The sequence below is a fragment of the Pseudophryne corroboree genome, unplaced genomic scaffold (assembly GCF_028390025.1).
Source record: "Pseudophryne corroboree isolate aPseCor3 unplaced genomic scaffold, aPseCor3.hap2 scaffold_817, whole genome shotgun sequence".
NCBI lineage: Eukaryota > Metazoa > Chordata > Amphibia > Anura > Myobatrachidae > Pseudophryne > Pseudophryne corroboree.
The window spans coordinates 143,347-158,689 of record NW_026970396.1 but is presented as its reverse complement, the minus strand read 5'-3'; the positions used below and the strand labels follow the sequence as shown (position 1 = coordinate 158,689).

Genomic DNA, 15,343 nt, shown 5'->3' with positions numbered 1-15,343 from the left:
ATTTCAGTAAACATTGAAATGAGGATGCATCTTGCTGCCTTTCCAATGAAGCAAGTTTAATTTAGTAATAGGTGAAAAACCATCCCTACAAAGGTGTTAATCAGAGACTTGGCTTTGTGGACACTTTTCAGAGAACAAATTTGTTAGCATAAAAATAAAGCCAGAAAATGAAGAGCTGTTTAATCACTCAATTGGATTTTTCTGCCAGCATATTTTTTTTCTCTGCAACCCACTGCTAAATTGTGCTTCCTAGCAGTTTTTTATAAAATCACTGAATCAAATCTAACTCTGATTACATCAGAGAAGGCCAGGTACCCTACACAATAAGAGGGGGTTTGAAATTTTGACTTGTCTACTTAAATATCACCAAAATCTGATCACAAGGTCAATTACGTCCCTGGGTGGGATTGAACCACCAACCTTTTGGTTAATAGCCAAACACACTAACCAATTGCGCCACAGAGACACTTTGCAAAAGGTACATACTGACAAAGGCTAATAAGCATACATCTAGAACGTTTCCTAGAAAAACATTAAAAAATCAATAATCTGGAGAGTTTTTGTAAGATGTTTCTTCTATCAACCAACGAATAAACACATTGGTACTTTCCCATGATGAGTGAGTGCTTCAGGATCTCTTGCACTTACATGTGCAGCAGAGTACTGCAATGGAAGCATGCTGGACCCATAACCCAGAGGTAGGCAGATTGAAACTATCCTTTGCTATATGCATTTTTTTTTGTTAATTTAAGTAATCAAAACTGGGATTGATATTTTTGCTCTTTTATTTTTACTTAAAGTACAATAACTTTTACCATTTTAATTTGTTTTAATAGTATATTGACAGTATAGTTTTCTTTCAAAAATCCACTTAATTTTCTTTACCCTATTATTAAAATGGTAATTGACAAAAAAAACTACATTGTCACCAGAAGAGCAATACAAAATGTACAAGTGATATATTAAAATCATCTTTCCAGCTTAAATTTCAATGATGCATTGGGGCAACAATTTTGTGAGAAACATCTTCACCCTTAAATAAAGATTTTCGTAATTCCTTACCTGTGTGCTAATTAGATATCACCTTGTTTTCACATTAAACAGACTTCCACATGAGAAAGCAGCAAGGATGCAGTGGCGTTAATGTTTCCTGGTTTCAACCTGTATTATTTCAGTAGACATTGAAATGAGGATGCATCTTGCTGCCTTTCCAATGAAGCAAGTTTAATTTAGTAATAGGTGAAAAACCATCCCTACAAAGGTGTTAATCAGAGACTTGGCTTTGTGGACACTTTTCAGAGAACAAATTTGTTAGCATAAAAATAAAGCCAGAAAATGAAGAGCTGTTTAATCACGCAATTTGATTTTTTTGCCAGCATATTTCTTTTTCTCTGCAAACCACTGCTAAATTGTGCTTCCTAGATGTTTTTATAAAATCACTGAATCAAATCTAACTCTGATTACATCTGAGAAGGCCAGGTACCCTACACAATAACAGGGGGTATGAAATTTGACTTGTCTACTTAAAGATCACCAAAATCTGATAACAAGGTCAATTACGTACCTGGGTGGGATTGAACCACCAACCTTTTGGTTAATAGCCGTACACACTAACTGATTGCGCCACAGAGACACATTGCAAAAGTATATACTGACAAGGGCTAATAAGCATTCATCTAAAACGTTTCCTAGAAAAACTTTAAAAAGTTAATAATCTGGAGAGTTTTTGTAAGATGTTTCTTCCATCAACCAACGAAGAAACACATTGGTACTTTCCCATGATGAGTGAGTGCTTCAGGATCTCTTGCACTTACATGTGCAGCAGAGTACAGCAATGGAAGCATGCTGGGCCCATAACCCAGAGGTAGGCAGATTGAAACTATCCTCTGCTATATGCTTTTTTTTTGTTAATTAAAGTAATCCAAAACTGGGATTGATATTTTGGCTCTTTTATTTTTACTTAAAGTACAATAACTTTTACCATTTTAATTTGTTTTAATAGTATATTGACAGTATTGTTTTCTTTCAAAAATCCACTTAATTTTCTTTACCCTATTATTAAAATGGTAATTGACAAAAACAAACTACATTGTCACCAGAAGAGCAATACAAAATGTACAAGTGATATATTAAAATCATCTTTCCAGCTTGAATTTCAATGATGCATTGGGGCAACGATTTTGTGAGAAACATCTTCACCCTTAAATAAAGATTTTCTTAATTCCTTACCTGTGTGATAATTAGATATCACCTTGTTTTCGCATTAAACAGACTTCCACATGAGAAAGCAGCAAGGATGCAGTGGCGTTAATGTTTCCTGGTGTCAACTTGTATTATTTCAGTAGACATTGAAATGAGGATGCATCTTGCTGCCTTTCCAATGAAGCAAGTTTAATTTAGTAATAGGTGAAAAACCATCCTTACAAAGGTGTTAATCAGAGACTTGGCTTTGTGGACACTTTTCAGAGAACAAATTTGTTAGCATAAAAATAAAGCCAGAAAATGAAGAGCTGTTTAATCACTCAATTGGATTTTTCTGCCAGCATATTTTTTTTCTCTGCAAACCACTGCTAAATTGTGCTTCCTCGCTGTTTTTATAAAATCAATGAATCAAATCTAACTCTGATTACATCAGAGAAGGCCAGGTACCCTACACCATAAGAGGGGGTTTGAAATTTTGACTTGTCTACTTAAAGATCACCAAAATCTGATAACAAGATCAATTACATCCCTGGGTGGGATTGAACCACCAACCTTTTAGTTAATAGCCGTACACACTAACTGATTGCGCCACAGAGACACTTTGCGAAAGTGCATACTGACAAAGGCTAATAAGCATTCATCTAAAACGTTTCCTAGAAAAACTTTAAAAAGTCAATAATCTGGAGAGTTTTTGTAAGATGTTTCTTCCATCAACCAACGAAGAAACACATTGGTACTTTCCCATGATGAGTGAGTGCTTCAGGATCTCTTGCACTTACATGTGCAGCAAAGTACAGCAATGGAAGCATGCTGGGCTCATAACCCAGAGGTAGGCAGATTGAAACTATCCTCTGCTGTATGCTTTTTTTTTTTTAATTAAAGTAATCCAAAACTGGGATTGATATTTTGGCTCTTTTATTTTTACTTAAAGTACAATAACTTTTACCATTTTAATTTGTTTTAATAGTATATTGACAGTATTGTTTTCTGTCAAAAATCCACTTAATTTTCTTTACCCTATTATTAAAATGGTAATTGACAAAAACAAACTACATTGTCACCAGAAGAGCAATACAAAATGTACAAGTGATATATTAAAATCATCTTTCCAGCTTGAATTTCAATGATGCATTGGGGCAACGATTTTGTGAGAAACATCTTCACCCTTAAATAAAGATTTTCTTAATTCCTTACCTGTGTGCTAATTAGATATCACCTTGTTTTCACATTAAACAGACTTCCACATGAGAAAGCAGCAAGGATGCAGTGGCGTTAATGTTTCCTGGTGTCAACCTGTATTATTTCAGTAGACATTGAAATGAGGATGCATCTTGCTGCCTTTCCAATGAAGCAAGTTTAATTTAGTAATAGGTGAAAAACCATCCTTACAAAGGTGTTAATCAGAGACTTGGCTTTGTGGACACTTTTCAGAGAACAAATTTGTTAGCATAAAAATAAAGCCAGAAAATAAAGAGCTGTTTAATCACTCAATTGGATTTTTCTGCCAGCATATTTTTTTTCTCTGCAACCCACTGCTAAATTGTGCTTCCTAGCTTTTTTTATAAAATCACTGAATCAAATCTAACTCTGATTACATCAGAGAAGGCCAGGTACCCTACACAATAACAGGGAGTATGAAATTTGACTTGTCTACTTAAAGATCACCAAAATCTGATCACAAGGTCAATTGCGTCCCTGGGTGGGATTGAACCACTAACCTTTTGGTTAATAGCCGTACACACTAACTGATTGCGCCACAGAGACACTTTGCAAAAGTACATACTGACAAATGCTAATAAGCATTCATCTAAAACGTTTCCTAGAAAAACTTAAAAAAGTCAATAATCTGGAGAGTTTTTGTAAGATGTTTCTTCTATCAACCAACGAAGAAACACATTGGTACTTTCCCATGATGAGTGAGTGCTTCAGGATCTCTTGCACTTACATGTGCAGCAGAGTACAGCAATGGAAGCATGCTGGGCCCATAACCCAGAGGTAGGCAGATTGAAACTATCCTCTGCTATATGCATTTTTTTTTGTTAATTAAAGTAATCCAAAACTGGGATTGATATTTTGGCTCTTTTATTTTTACTTAAAGTACAATAACTCTTACCATTTTAATTTGTTTTAATAGTATATTGACAGTATTGTTTTCTTTCAAAAATCCACTTAATTTTCTTTACCCTATTATTAAAATGGTAATTGACAAAAACAAACTACATTGTCACCAGAAGAGCAATACAAAATGTACAAGTGATATATTAAAATCATCTTTCCAGCTTGAATTTCAATGATGCATTGGGGCAACGATTTTGTGAGAAACATCTTCACCCTTAAATAAAGATTTTCTTAATTCCTTACCTGTGTGATAATTAGATATCACCTTGTTTTCGCATTAAACAGACTTCCACATGAGAAAGCAGCAAGGATGCAGTGGCGTTAATGTTTCCTGGTGTCAACTTGTATTATTTCAGTAGACATTGAAATGAGGATGCATCTTGCTGCCTTTCCAATGAAGCAAGTTTAATTTAGTAATAGGTGAAAAACCATCCTTACAAAGGTGTTAATCAGAGACTTGGCTTTGTGGACACTTTTCAGAGAACAAATTTGTTAGCATAAAAATAAAGCCAGAAAATGAAGAGCTGTTTAATCACTCAATTGGATTTTTCTGCCAGCATATTTTTTTTCTCTGCAAACCACTGCTAAATTGTGCTTCCTCGCTGTTTTTATAAAATCAATGAATCAAATCTAACTCTGATTACATCAGAGAAGGCCAGGTACCCTACACCATAAGAGGGGGTTTGAAATTTTGACTTGTCTACTTAAAGATCACCAAAATCTGATAACAAGATCAATTACATCCCTGGGTGGGATTGAACCACCAACCTTTTAGTTAATAGCCGTACACACTAACTGATTGCGCCACAGAGACACTTTGCGAAAGTGCATACTGACAAAGGCTAATAAGCATTCATCTAAAACGTTTCCTAGAAAAACTTTAAAAAGTCAATAATCTGGAGAGTTTTTGTAAGATGTTTCTTCCATCAACCAACGAAGAAACACATTGGTACTTTCCCATGATGAGTGAGTGCTTCAGGATCTCTTGCACTTACATGTGCAGCAAAGTACAGCAATGGAAGCATGCTGGGCTCATAACCCAGAGGTAGGCAGATTGAAACTATCCTCTGCTGTATGCTTTTTTTTTTTTAATTAAAGTAATCCAAAACTGGGATTGATATTTTGGCTCTTTTATTTTTACTTAAAGTACAATAACTTTTACCATTTTAATTTGTTTTAATAGTATATTGACAGTATTGTTTTCTGTCAAAAATCCACTTAATTTTCTTTACCCTATTATTAAAATGGTAATTGACAAAAACAAACTACATTGTCACCAGAAGAGCAATACAAAATGTACAAGTGATATATTAAAATCATCTTTCCAGCTTGAATTTCAATGATGCATTGGGGCAACGATTTTGTGAGAAACATCTTCACCCTTAAATAAAGATTTTCTTAATTCCTTACCTGTGTGCTAATTAGATATCACCTTGTTTTCACATTAAACAGACTTCCACATGAGAAAGCAGCAAGGATGCAGTGGCGTTAATGTTTCCTGGTGTCAACCTGTATTATTTCAGTAGACATTGAAATGAGGATGCATCTTGCTGCCTTTCCAATGAAGCAAGTTTAATTTAGTAATAGGTGAAAAACCATCCTTACAAAGGTGTTAATCAGAGACTTGGCTTTGTGGACACTTTTCAGAGAACAAATTTGTTAGCATAAAAATAAAGCCAGAAAATAAAGAGCTGTTTAATCACTCAATTGGATTTTTCTGCCAGCATATTTTTTTTCTCTGCAACCCACTGCTAAATTGTGCTTCCTAGCTTTTTTTATAAAATCACTGAATCAAATCTAACTCTGATTACATCAGAGAAGGCCAGGTACCCTACACAATAACAGGGAGTATGAAATTTGACTTGTCTACTTAAAGATCACCAAAATCTGATCACAAGGTCAATTGCGTCCCTGGGTGGGATTGAACCACTAACCTTTTGGTTAATAGCCGTACACACTAACTGATTGCGCCACAGAGACACTTTGCAAAAGTACATACTGACAAATGCTAATAAGCATTCATCTAAAACGTTTCCTAGAAAAACTTAAAAAAGTCAATAATCTGGAGAGTTTTTGTAAGATGTTTCTTCTATCAACCAACGAAGAAACACATTGGTACTTTCCCATGATGAGTGAGTGCTTCAGGATCTCTTGCACTTACATGTGCAGCAGAGTACAGCAATGGAAGCATGCTGGGCCCATAACCCAGAGGTAGGCAGATTGAAACTATCCTCTGCTATATGCATTTTTTTTTGTTAATTAAAGTAATCCAAAACTGGGATTGATATTTTGGCTCTTTTATTTTTACTTAAAGTACAATAACTCTTACCATTTTAATTTGTTTTAATAGTATATTGACAGTATTGTTTTCTTTCAAAAATCCACTTCATTTTCTTTACCCTATTATTAAAATGGTAATTGACAAAAACAAACTACATTGTCACCAGAAGAGCAATACAAAATGTACAAGTGATATATTAAAATCATCTTTCCAGCTTGAATTTCAATGATGCATTGGGGCAACGATTTTGTGAGAAACATCTTCACCCTTAAATAAAGATTTTCTTAATTCCTTACCTGTGTGCTAATTAGATATCACCTTGTTTTCACATTAAACAGACTTCCACATGAGAAAGCAGCAAGCATGCAGTGGCGTGAATGTTTCCTGGTGTCAACTTGTATTATTTCAGTAGACATTGAAATGAGGATGCATCTTGCTGCCTTTCCAATGAAGCAAGTTTAATTTAGTAATAGGTGAAAAACCATCCCTACAAAGGCCATTAAAAAATCAATAATCTGGAGAGTTTTTGTAAGATGTTTCTTCTATCAACCAACGAATAAACACATTGGTACTTTCCCATGATGAGTGAGTGCTTCAGGATCTCTTGCACTTACATACATCCACATGAGAAAGCAGCAAGGATGCAGTGGCGTTAATGTTTCCTGGTGTCAACTTGTATTATTTCAGTAGACATTGAAATGAGGATGCATCTTGCTGCCTTTCCAATGAAGCAAGTTTAATTTAGTAATAGGTGAAAAACCATCCCTACAAAGGTGTTAATCAGAGACTTTGCTTTGTGGACACTTTTCAGAGAACAAATTTGTTAGCATAAAAATAAAGCCAGAAAATGAAGAGCTGTTTAATCACTCAATTGGATTTTTCTGCCAGCATATTTCTTTTTCTCTACAACCCACTGCTAAATTGTGCTTCCTAGCTGTTTTTATAAATCACTGAATCAAATCTAACTCTGATTACATCAGAGAAGGCCAGGTACCCTACACCATAACAGGGGGTTTGAAATTTTGACTTGTCTACTTAAAGATCACCAAAATCTGATAACAAGGTCAATTACGTACCTGGGTGGGATTGAACCACCAATCTTTTGGTTAATAGCCGTACACACTAACTGATTGCGCCACAGAGACACATTGCAAAAGTATATACTGACAAGGGCTAATAAGCATTCATCTAAAACGTTTCCTAGAAAAACTTTAAAAAGTTAATAATCTGGAGAGTTTTTGTAAGATGTTTCTTCCATCAACCAACGAAGAAACACATTGGTACTTTCCCATGATGAGTGAGTGCTTCAGGATCTCTTGCACTTACATGTGCAGCAGAGTACAGCAATGGAAGCATGCTGGGCCCATAACCCAGAGGTAGGCAGATTGAAACTATCCTCTGCTATATGCATTTTTTTTTTGTTAATTAAAGTAATCCAAAACTGGGATTGATATTTTGGCTCTTTTATTTTTACTTAAAGTACAATAACTTTTACCATTTTAATTTGTTTTAATAGTATATTGACAGTATTGTTTTCTTTCAAAAATCCACTTAATTTTCTTTACCCTATTATTAAAATGGTAATTGACAAAAACAAACTACATTGTCACCAGAAGAGCAATACAAAATGTACAAGTGATATATTAAAATCATCTTTCCAGCTTGAATTTCAATGATGCATTGGGGCAACGATTTTGTGAGAAACATCTTCACCCTTAAATAAAGATTTTCTTAATTCCTTACCTGTGTGATAATTAGATATCACCTTGTTTTCGCATTAAACAGACTTCCACATGAGAAAGCAGCAAGGATGCAGTGGCGTTAATGTTTCCTGGTGTCAACTTGTATTATTTCAGTAGACATTGAAATGAGGATGCATCTTGCTGCCTTTCCAATGAAGCAAGTTTAATTTAGTAATGGGTGAAAAACCATCCTTACAAAGGTGTTAATCAGAGACTTGGCTTTGTGGACACTTTTCAGAGAACAAATTTGTTAGCATAAAAATAAAGCCAGAAAATGAAGAGCTGTTTAATCACTCAATTGGATTTTTCTGCCAGCATATTTTTTTTCTCTGCAAACCACTGCTAAATTGTGCTTCCTCGCTGTTTTTATAAAATCAATGAATCAAATCTAACTCTGATTACATCAGAGAAGGCCAGGTACCCTACACCATAAGAGGGGGTTTGAAATTTTGACTTGTCTACTTAAAGATCACCAAAATCTGATAACAAGATCAATTACATCCCTGGGTGGGATTGAACCACCAACCTTTTAGTTAATAGCCATACACACTAACTGATTGCGCCACAAAGACACTTTGCGAAAGTGCATACTGACAAAGGCTAGTAAGCATTCATCTAAAACGTTTCCTAGAAAAACTTTAAAAAGTCAATAATCTGGAGAGTTTTTGTAAGATGTTTCTTCCATCAACCAACGAAGAAACACATTGGTACTTTCCCATGATGAGTGAGTGCTTCAGGATCTCTTGCACTTACATGTGCAGCAAAGTACAGCAATGGAAGCATGCTGGGCTCATAACCCAGAGGTAGGCAGATTGAAACTATCCTCTGCTGTATGCTTTTTTTTTTTTAATTAAAGTAATCCAAAACTGGGATTGATATTTTGGCTCTTTTATTTTTACTTAAAGTACAATAACTTTTACCATTTTAATTTGTTTTAATAGTATATTGACAGTATTGTTTTCTTTCAAAAATCCACTTAATTTTCTTTACCCTATTATTAAAATGGTAATTGACAAAAACAAACTACATTGTCACCAGAAGAGCAATACAAAATGTACAAGTGATATATTAAAATCATCTTTCCAGCTTGAATTTCAATGATGCATTGGGGCAACGATTTTGTGAGAAACATCTTCACCCTTAAATAAAGATTTTCTTAATTCCTTACCTGTGTGCTAATTAGATATCACCTTGTTTTCGCATTAAACAGACTTCCACATGAGAAAGCAGCAAGGATGCAGTGGCGTTAATGTTTCCTGGTGTCAACTTGTATTATTTCAGTAGACATTGAAATGAGGATGCATCTTGCTGCCTTTCCAATGAAGCAAGTTTAATTTAGTAATAGGTGAAAAACCATCCCTACAAAGGTGTTAATCAGAGACTTGGCTTTGTGGACACTTTTCAGAGAACAAATTTGTTAGCATAAAAATAAAGCCAGAAAATGAAGAGCTGTTTAATCACTCAATTGGATTTTTTTTGCCAGCATATTTTTTTTCTCTGCAACCCACTGCTAAATTGTGCTTCCTAGCTGTTTTTTATAAAATCACTGAATCAAATCTAACTCTGATTACATCAGAGAAGGCCAGGTACCCTACACAATAAGAGGGGGTTTGAAATTTTGACTTGTCTACTTAAATATCACCAAAATCTGACCACAAGGTCAATTACGTTCCTGGGTGGGATTGAACCACCAACCTTTTGGTTAATAGCCTTACACACTAACCAATTGCACCACAGAGACACTTTGCAAAAAGTACATACTGACAAAGGCTAATAAGCATTCATCAAGAACGTTTCCTAGAAAAACTTTAAAAAGTCAATAATCTGGAGAGTTTTTGTAAGATGTTTCTTCCATCAACCAATGAAGAAACACATTGGTACTTTCCCATGATGAGTGAGTGCTTCAGGATCTCTTGCACTTACATGTGCAGCAGAGTACTGCAATGGAAGCATGCTGGGCCCATAACCCAGAGATAGGTAGATTGAAACTATCCTCTGCTATATGCATTTTTTTTTGTTAATTAAAGTAATCCAAAACTGGGATTGATATTTTGTCTCTTTTATTTTTACTTAAAGTACAATAACTTTTACCATTTTAATTTGTTTTAATAGTATATTGACAGTATTGTTTTCTTTCAAAAATCCACTTCATTTTCTTTACCCTATTATTAAAATGGTAATTGACAAAAACAAACTACATTGTCACCAGAAGAGCAATACAAAATGTACAAGTGATATATTAAAATCATCTTTCCAGCTTGAATTTCAATGATGCATTGGGGCAACGATTTTGTGAGAAACATCTTCACCCTTAAATAAAGATTTTCTTAATTCCTTACCTGTGTGCTAATTAGATATCACCTTGTTTTCACATTAAACAGACTTCCACATGAGAAAGCAGCAAGGATGCAGTGGCGTTAATGTTTCCTGGTGTCAACCTGTATTATTTCAGTAGACATTGAAATGATGATGCATCTTGCTGCCTTTCCAATGAAGCAAGTTTAATTTAGTAATAGGTGAAAAACCATCCCTACAACGGTGTTAATCAGAGACTTGGCATTGTGGACACTTTTCAGAGAACAAATTTGTTAGCATAAAAATAAACCAGAAAATGAAGAGCTGTTTAATCACTCAATTGGATTTTTTTGCCAGCATATTTTTTTTCTCTGCAACCCACTGCTAAATTGTGCTTCCTAGCTGTTTTTTATAAAATCACTGAATCAAATCTAACTCTGATAACATCAGAGAAGGCCAGGTACCCTACACAATAAGATGGGGTTTGAAATTTTGACTTGTCTACTTAAATATCACCAAAATCTGATCACAAGGTCAATTACGTCCCAGGGTGGGATTGAACCACCAACCTTTTGGTTAATAGCCTTACACACTAACCAATTGCACCACAGAGACACTTTGCAAACGTCCATACTGACAAAGGCTAATAAGCATTCATCTAGAACGTTTCCTAGAAAAACTTTAAAAAGTCAATAATCTGGAGAGTTTTTGTAAGATGTTTCTTCCATCAACCAATGAAGAAACACATTGGTACTTTCCCATGATGAGTGAGTGCTTCAGGATCTCTTGCACTTACATGTGCAGCAGAGTACTGCAATGGAAGCATGCTGGGCCCATAACCCAGAGGTAGGCAGATTGAAACTATCCTTTGCTATATGCATTTTTTTTGTTAATTAAAGTAATCCAAAACTGGGATTGATATTTTGGCTCTTTTATTTTTACTTAAAGTACAATAACTTTTACCATTTTAATTTGTTTTGATAGTATATTGACAGTATTGTTTTCTTTCAAAAATCCACTTAATTTTCTTTACCCTATTATTAAAATTGTAATTGACAAAAACAAACTACATTGTCACCAGAAGAGCAATACAAAATGTACAAGTGATATATTAAAATCATCTTTCCAGCTTGAATTTCAATGATGCATTGGGGCAACGATTTTGTGAGAAACATCTTCACCCTTAAATAAAGATTTTCTTAATTCCTTACCTGTGTGCTAATTAGATATCACCTTGTTTTCACATTAAACAGACTTCCACATGAGAAAGCAGCAAGGATGCAGTGGCGTTAATGTTTCCTGGTGTCAACCTGTATTATTTCAGTAGACATTGAAATGAGGATGAATCTTGCTGCCTTTCCAATGAAGCAAGTTTAATTTAGTAATAGGTGAAAAACCATCCCTACAAAGGTGTTAATCAGAGACTTGGCTTTGTGGACACTTTTCAGAGAACAAATTTGTTAGCATAAAAATAAAGCCAGAAAATGAAGAGCTGTTTAATCACTCAATTGGATTTTTCTGCCAGCATATTTTTTTTCTCTGCAACCCACTGCTAAATTGTGCTTCCTAGCAGTTTTTTATAAAATCACTGAATCAAATCTAACTCTGATTACATCAGAGAAGGCCAGGTACCCTACACAATAAGAGGGGGTTTGAAATTTTGACTTGTCTACTTAAATATCACCAAAATCTGATCACAAGGTCAATTACGTCCCTGGGTGGGATTGAACCACCAACCTTTTGGTTAATAGCCGAACACACTAACCGATTGCGCCACAGAGACACTTTGCAAAAAGTACATACTGACAAAGGCTAATAAGCATACATCTAGAACGTTTCCTAGAAAAACATTAAAAAATCAATAATCTGGAGAGTTTTTGTAAGATGTTTCTTCTATCAACCAATGCTTCCATTGCAGTACTCTGCTGCACATGTAAGTGCAAGAGATCCTGAAGCACTCACTCATCATGGGAAAGTACCAATGTGTTTCTTCATTGGTTGATGGAAGAAACATCTTACAAAAACTCTCCAGATTATTGACTTTTTAAAGTTTTTCTAGGAAACGTTCTTGATGAATGCTTATTAGCCTTTGTCAGTATGTACTTTTTGCAAAGTGTCTCTGTGGTGCAATTGGTTAGTGTGTAAGGCTATTAACCAAAAGGTTGGTGGTTCAATCCCACCCAGGAATGTAATTGACCTTGTGATCAGATTTTGGTGATATTTAAGTAGACAAGTCAAAATTTCAAACCCCCTCTTATTGTGTAGGGTACCTGGCCTTCTCTGATGTAATCAGAGTTAGATTTGATTCAGTGATTTTATAAAAAACAGCTAGGAAGCACAATTTAGCAGTGGGTTGCAGAGAAAAAAAATATGCTGGCAAAAAAAATCCAATTGAGTGATTAAACAGCTCTTCATTTTCTGGCTTTATTTTTATGCTAACAAATTTGTTCTCTGAAAAGTGTCCACAAAGCCAAGTCTCTGATTAACACCTTTGTAGGGATGGTTTTTCACCTATTACTAAATTTAACTTGCTTCATTGGAAAGGCAGCAAGATGCATCCTCATTTCAATGTCTACTGAAATAATACAAGTTGACACCAGGAAACATTAACGCCACTGCATCCTTGCTGCTTTCTCATGTGGAAGTCTGTTTAATGCGAAAACAAGGTGATATCTAATTAGCACACAGGTAAGGAATTAAGAAAATCTTTATTTAAGGGTGAAGATGTTTCTCACAAAATCGTTGCCCCAATGCATCATTGAAATTCAAGCTGGAAAGATGATTTTAATATATCACTTGTACATTTTGTATTGCTCTTCTGGTGACAATGTAGTTTGTTTTTGTCAATTACCATTTTAATAATAGGGTAAAGAAAATTAAGTGGATTTTTGAAAGAAAACAATACTGTCAATATACTATTAAAACAAATTAAAATGGTAAAAGTTATTGTACTTTAAGTAAAAATAAAAGAGCCAAAATATCAATCCCAGTTTTGGATTACTTTAATTAAAAAAAAAAAGCATACAGCAGAGGATAGTTTCAATCTGCCTACCTCTGGGTTATGAACCCAGCATGCTTCCATTGCTGTACTTTGCTGCACATGTAAGTGCAAGAGATCCTGAAGCACTCACTCATCATGGGAAAGTACCAATGTGTTTCTTCGTTGGTTGATGGAAGAAACATCTTACAAAAACTCTCCAGATTATTGACTTTTTAAAGTTTTTCTAGGAAACGTTTTAGATGAATGCTTATTAGCCTTTGTCAGTATGCACTTTCGCAAAGTGTCTCTGTGGCGCAATCAGTTAGTGTGTACGGCTATTAACTAAAAGGTTGGTGGTTCAATCCCACCCTGGGATGTAATTGATCTTGTTATCAGCTTTTGGTGATCTTTAAGTAGACAAGTCAAAATTTCAAACCCCCTCTTATGGTGTAGGGTACCTGGCCTTCTCTGATGTAATCAGAGTTAGATTTGATTCATTGATTTTATAAAAACAGCGAGGAAGCACAATTTAGCAGTGGTTTGCAGAGAAAAAAAATATGCTGGCAGAAAAATCCAATTGAGTGATTAAACAGCTCTTCATTTTCTGGCTTTATTTTTATGCTAACAAATTTGTTCTCTGAAAAGTGTCCACAAAGCCAAGTCTCTGATTAACACCTTTGTAAGGATAGTTTTTCACCTATTACTAAATTAAACTTGCTTCATTGGAAAGGCAGCAAGATGCATCCTCATTTCAATGTCTACTGAAATAATACAAGTTGACACCAGGAAACATTAACGCCACTGCATCCTTGCTGCTTTCTCATGTGGAAGTCTGTTTAATGCGAAAACAAGGTGATATCTAATTATCACACAGGTAAGGAATTAAGAAAATCTTTATTTAAGGGTGAAGATGTTTCTCACAAAATCGTTGCCCCAATGCATCATTGAAATTCAAGCTGGAAAGATGATTTTAATATATCACTTGTACATTTTGTATTGCTCTTCTGGTGACAATGTAGTTTGTTTTTGTCAATTACCATTTTAATAATAGGGTAAAGAAAATGAAGTGGATTTTTGAAAGAAAACAATACTGTCAATATACTATTAAAACAAATTAAAATGGTAAAAGTTATTGTACTTTAAGTAAAAATAAAAGAGCCAAAATATCAATCCCAGTTTTGGATTACTTTAATTAACAAAAAAAAAGCATATAGCAGAGGATAGTTTCAATCTGCCTACCTCTGGGTTATGGGCCCAGCATGCTTCCATTGCTGTACTCTGCTGCACATGTAAGTGCAAGAGATCCTGAAGCACTCACTCATCATGGGAAAGTACCAATGTGTTTCTTCGTTGGTTGATGGAAGAAACATCTTACAAAAACTCTCCAGATTATTGACTTTTTTAAGTTTTTCTAGGAAACGTTTTAGATGAATGCTTATTAGCATTTGTCAGTATGTACTTTTGCAAAGTGTCTCTGTGGCGCAATCAGTTAGTGTGTACGGCTATTAACCAAAAGGTTAGTGGTTCAATCCCACCCAGGGACGTAATTGACCTTGTGATCAGATTTTGGTGATCTTTACGTAGACAAGTCAAATTTCATACTCCCTGTTATTGTGTAGGGTACCTGGCCTTCTCTGATGTAATCAGAGTTAGATTTGATTCAGTGATTTTATAAAAAAAAGCTAGGAAGCACAATTTAGCAGTGGGTTGCAGAGAAAAAAAATA

The 15,343-nt window shown here is 34.8% G+C and overlaps 1 non-coding gene across 1 annotated transcript; it reads right to left on the bottom strand.

Moving 5' to 3' along the window:
• Positions 1-392: 392 nt before the first annotated feature.
• TRNAN-AUU (transfer RNA asparagine (anticodon AUU)) lies at positions 393-466 on the bottom strand. The gene has a single exon. It is a non-coding gene; the product is annotated as a tRNA-Asn (tRNA).
• Positions 467-15,343: the final 14,877 nt, after the last annotated feature.